Here is a 6,000-nt window from a genome sequence, read left to right on the forward strand (position 1 = left end):
CGGCGTTTAGTTGAAATAAAGGAATTTTTTATATATTTTCTAAGCAAATTATATGAAAATTAGCCAAACATAGTGCCTTAAAAACATCCAGAGCAATTTAAGTTTATAAATCTTTTATAATATTTTATTTACTTTATATATTTTGTAAAATTATTTTAGTTATTTATTTGTTAATAATATAAATTAATAAACTTAATTATTAAAATAAAACTTAAGTGACTTTTTTTATTATTTTTTAAGCAATTAAAAGAACATTTTTGCCAAATTATTTTAACTAAAAAGTGTAAAATCCTAATTAAATTTATAAGAGAAGTTCAAATCAAAGTTTTTCATTCAATTAGGCATATAAAATTTCCATTAATAAAAATTAAATAAAATCACAAAAAAATTTGAAAATTTATGATTTTCTTAGTCATTAGCACTTTAGTTAATATTCATAAAAAAAGTTCTTTAATTAATGAATTGAACTAAATTTCAAGTTTATTTCATAAACCAGCAAAACTTATTCTAGATAAACTTTGACACAATTAGATTCATTTGTCTCCAAAGAAATAAAATTGATAACAATAAAAAAAAGAAGAAATAAAATTGATAATAACAAAAAAAGAAAAGGGAAAATCCTTCTGGACTTCCATTTCACTATTCAATGGTGAATTCAACAGATTCAGAGCGATGCTTCTCATATTACACATTTTAAAGCCACCCCAACAAGAATTTTCATCTGGGTCTTGTCATAATTTCCTTCCACATCAGGGTTTACAATTTTTTCCTTACTCAAATCCATTGCAGAAGCTCCTTTAATATTTTATTTTACCAATGTAACCAGTCTTCTGTCTTCTATATCTGCTGTTGGGCTTTTTCCTGTTACCATCCCCAATAAGACCATTCCATAGCTATAAGCATCCACCTTGGAAGTGATGGGCAGATTCAAAACCCACTCTGGAGCAATGTAACCTCTAGTACCTCTAATCCTTGAAAGTCTTGAAATTCCATGGCTATCTGTTTTCAGAGGATGAGACAGGCCAAAATCTGACACCTTTGGCTGGTAACCAAGGTCTAGCAGTATGTTTTGAGGCTTTATATCACAGTGTAGAACCCACTCCAAGCGCTCTTCATGTAAATCGGAAAGGCCTTTGGCTACACCTAAGGCAATGTTAAACCTCTTCTTCCAATCAAGAGTGTTAGAAGAGAGATTATCTGCCAAGGATCCATGCTCCATGTACTAGCAAACCACAAGCCTGTGCTTTCCCTCCGCACAATATCCCCACATCTCTATTAGGTTCATGTGATTAAGTTTCCCAATCACACTAACTTCGGCCCGGAACTGTGCTTCACCTTGGCCAGCTTCATCGACCAGTCGCTTTACTGCTGCAAGTCTATGATCAGATAGGACTCCTCTATAAACAATTCCTCCTGCTCCTCTTCCAATTTCTTCACTGAAACCACGGGTTGCTTTTTCCAGCTTGGCGTAGGTGAATTTTCTAAAGCCAGTTGCAACTTGAAGGTAATCTTGCTTAAGTGCGACGGAGTTCTGGTGGGTTCTCATCAAGAAACACCATAGCAAGAAAATACCAGTGAACTCAATTGCTTCAATAATCGAAGCAAACCAAAGCAGAAACTTTAGTGTTCCATTTTCAGGGATTTTTATATACACTATGTCTAGCTTGGTAATTTCACCTGCGCAATGTAACCTTCGTAATTTCTTTAAATTTTTAATTATTTTATTTTATATTTTAAATAAATTAAATATATTATTTTAATAAATAAAATTATAATAATTAATATTATATATTATAATATTTTTATTTTATTATAAAATAAAAATATTATAATATATAATACTCATTATTATAACTTTATTTGTTAAAATAATATTTTTAATTTATTTAAAATATAAAATAAAATAATTAAAAATTAAAAAAAAAGTTGAACTTTAACTTTTTTAATTATTTATTTTTTTTAATTTTAATTTTTTATTTTATTAAATTTTAAATTAAAAAATAATATTTATAATAAAAATATTATAATATATAATATTATATATTATAATTTTATTTATTAAAATAATATTTATATTTTATTTAAAATATAAAATAAAATAATTAAAAATTAAAAAAAAAAATTGAACGCTACTATAAGTACTATAAGTAATGTCTAACTTTTAAACTTTTTTTAATTAACTTTTTATTATTTAAAGGAAAGCTGGACACTATTTTGAATAGCGTCCGACTTTCTTACTCTTTTTTTATAATTATTTTTAAACACTTTTTTTTTAATATTATTTTATTTTCGATTACACCTTTTTAGCCAAAAGTTCCGAGTACAAGGGGGTTTGTTTTTGGCTCTTTCAAGCAAAAATCTCCTTCAAAACTCGGCGAACGATGCCCGTTTAGCAATCGGAACTTCACAAAACAGTAAGGAGTGCTATTCGGATTGCCATGCTTGCTGAATCTGAATTGGAACCCAGAGCAATCACATCTTTTGGAGCATACTTCTTTTCACCTTAAGGTGTAATTCGGATAGAAGCCATAGTCATACCCATAAAATTGCACATGAGTTAGTCTAAGGAAATTGATCTCATTTGTTGAACAAAGCTTGATTTCTGGCTCACGTCCCAAAGACCAGTCAGTTACATTCTTCATCTTGAATCCCCGGAGGCAGGAACAATTCCTACCAGAACCAGGAACATAGTTGCAGATATTATTTGGTCCACCAATCCCATGAATACTAGGGCTTTTAACAAAAAAGGTGTAATAAAAAATATGTGAGTTTGAAACTAATTATCAAAAAGGGGTGAATTATGCTGAACTAGACGAATTGAGTGTGGGACGCTAATTATAATAGCGTTTTTAAGGTCCGGACGCTATATTGAATAGCGTCCGCGTAAAAAATTTGAAAGAAGAGCTGGACGCTATTCAAAATAGCGTCCAACTTCCTTATAATAATAAAAAATTAATTAAAAAAAGTTTAAAGGTTGGACGCTATTTATAATAGCGTCCAATTTTTTTTTTTAATTTTTAATAATTTTATTTTATATTTTAAATAAAATATAAATATTATTTTAATGAATAAAATTATAATATGTAATATTATATATTATAATATTTTTATTATAAATATTAATTTTTAATTTAAATTAAATTAAATTTAATAAAATAAAAAATTAAAATTAAAATTAAAAAATAAATAATTAAAAAAATTTAAAAAAAGTTGGACGCTACTTTTAATTTTTCTTTAAATTTTTAATTATTTTATTTTATATTTTAAATAAATTAAAAATATTATTTTAATAAATAAAATTATAATAATTAATATTATATATTGAATAATATTTTTAATTATTTTATTTTATATTTTAAATAAATTAAAAAAATAAAAAATATTAAAAAATTATAATAAAATTATAAAATAAAATATTAAACAAAATTAGACTATAAGTTGGTCTAATTTTTTAAATCTTTTTAATTATTTATTTTTTTAATTTTACTTTTTTATTTTATTAAATTTTAATTTAATTTTAAATTAAAAAGATAATATTTATAATAAAAATATTATAATATATAATATATAATATTATAATTTTATTTATTAAAATAATAATTTTAATTTATTTAAAATATAAAGTAAAATAATTAAAAATTTAAAGAAAAGTTGGAGGCTACTTAGTAGCGTGTAATTTTTCTTAAATTTTTTTAATTATTTATTTTTTAATTTTAATTTTTTATTTTAATTTAATTTTAAATTAAAAAATAATATTTATAATAAAAATATTATAATATATAATATTACATATTATAATTTTATTTATTAAAATAATATTTATATTTTATTTAAAATATAAAATAAAATTATTAAAAATTAAAAAAAAATTATATGCTATTATAAATAGCGTTCAACTTTTAAATTTTTTTTAATCAATTTTTTATTATTGTAAGGAAGCTGGACGCTATTTTAAATAGCGTCCAGCTCCCCTTTCAAAATTTTTACGCGGACGCTATTTTGAATAGCATCCAGACCTTAAAAATTTTATTATAATTAGCGTTCCGCACTCATTTCATCTAACTCAATATAATTCACTCTTTTTTAATAATTAATTTCAAACTCACCGTTTTTTTATTTTTAATTACAACTTTTTTGTCAAAAAAGCTCTGAATACTGCAGGGTTGAGATATGGCCTGCCATGAAACAGTCCACGCGTCTCGCTTATCTTCTCGACTGTACAATCGAAGATTTCCATCGCTATCCATTGTCAATCTTCTTTCAAGTTCGCTCCATAATCTGCTGACTTAGAAAAGAACTTATCTGATGAACTGAAATTGCCCAAAGGATCAAAATAAGCCCTTCTACTGTTGTAAGTAGATCTTTTAGCTTCAGAGACCAAGAGTTCAGGATCTGGCCAGTAAAGGCTTGTGATATTTGGACTAGCAAAAAGAAGATGAAGAACATTATCATTGTCGAACAAAAGCTTGTGGAATCCTGAACTATAGTTGGTTTGACTTCTTGAGGACACAAGCAGCTTATCTTTTCTTAGTGGCTGAAGCAGAAGGAGAGCATTCGTGGGGAAATCAAAGCTTTGCCAAAGAACATCTCCTTCCGAGTTGTTCAGCACAAGATTGCCACTGTCCTGAAGGTGTAAGTGCACTGAAGATTCTGAAACTGTGTGATCCGTAGCCCAAACTGTGACTCGACCAGCATCGGTTAAGATAAGATTACCAGATTTTAGCAGAGAGAGTGCTGAACGTTTCCCATTAACTGGTTGGTCACGGTTTGCCATCCAAACTATAGTGCAATTGTTATTGCAGAAAGATTCATCAAAACATATGGCAAAGCAGTAAGCATTATCACCGACGGGGAAGAATCCGGCGATGAAAGTGCCACTTGGTGAAATCAAAAGATCGTCTGTGTTCTCCACTAATAAAGATGAGTCTTTGGTTAGACTATCAGATGCTGAGGACAATGATGGAGAGGATAAAATCAAAGGCAGAGCAAGCAGAAGTAGTATTGCCATGCGTTTGTGGAAATTCAAACAATTACCTGACTCTTCTCTGTGCTCCATGCATGTATTTATAATAAATAAAAATGGTAATGTACAATTATGACCCTGAAGTATTGGCAAAATTCATATATATATCAATTCTTAATTTATTTTTAATAAAAATTAGGTCCTTAAATTTTAATTCCATCAATAAATTAGTCCATATCATTTAATACTTTTTCAATTTAAAACAATTTACTCCATGAATTGTGTTCTCTGTGCATGGGCTGCAGTGATCTAAGGTGGGGGACCTAGCCACGATGCATCTGCTGTTGACGCCATTCTTTCACAATGGCACTAATATTGACTTGTGCACGTGCACTGACTTTAACGATGCATGGTCCAGAAAAATCTATTTCACAGCTGTCTTGTTGAACTTGAGCTTCAGCCCATGTGTCGTTATATATGGCAGAATCATGATTCACTGGTGGAATTGGCGGATTATCATTCCCTTGTTCTTGTGCTTGTATTTGTACTGTGATTGTCTTCTTACTGGGGAGGTCTTCTTGATCATAGGAATCAGCATAAGCTTGTTGATGCTTTGGGATGATGTCGGATCGAGTTGTGTGATCATGACTCTACTTGAAACTCAGCCGTTTGAGTTGATTGATTAACGTGCATTTTGATTTAAAAATTAATTTTTGCTAATTTAATTTTTCTAATAAAAATTATTATTTTATTTTATTTTTATTTTATGTGCCCGATATAACAATGGATTACCTTAAAATAGATAATTAAGGAAACTCGAACTCAAGATTTGACTCATTTTTTACATTTTAAAGGTGAACGAAAACTAACTAAACTATCTTTATTGATTATTATTTTGATTTGGAGCAATCTACTACTTATTAAATGAATTCAAAACAAACTCAAAATCCATTTCATATAATGACCCAATAAATAATTTGAATCGACTCACAGTTTAAAATAATCTAATTAAAATATAATAAAAAAAACCAATACTT

General features: G+C 27.6%; 1 pseudogene; it reads right to left on the minus strand.

Moving 5' to 3' along the window:
* Positions 1-679: 679 nt before the first annotated feature.
* Positions 680-5,051, minus strand: LOC131174616 (putative receptor protein kinase ZmPK1; annotated as a pseudogene).
* Positions 5,052-6,000: the final 949 nt, after the last annotated feature.

The sequence above is a fragment of the Hevea brasiliensis genome, chromosome 16 (assembly GCF_030052815.1).
Source record: "Hevea brasiliensis isolate MT/VB/25A 57/8 chromosome 16, ASM3005281v1, whole genome shotgun sequence".
In the NCBI taxonomy this organism is placed as follows: Eukaryota; Viridiplantae; Streptophyta; class Magnoliopsida; order Malpighiales; family Euphorbiaceae; genus Hevea; species Hevea brasiliensis.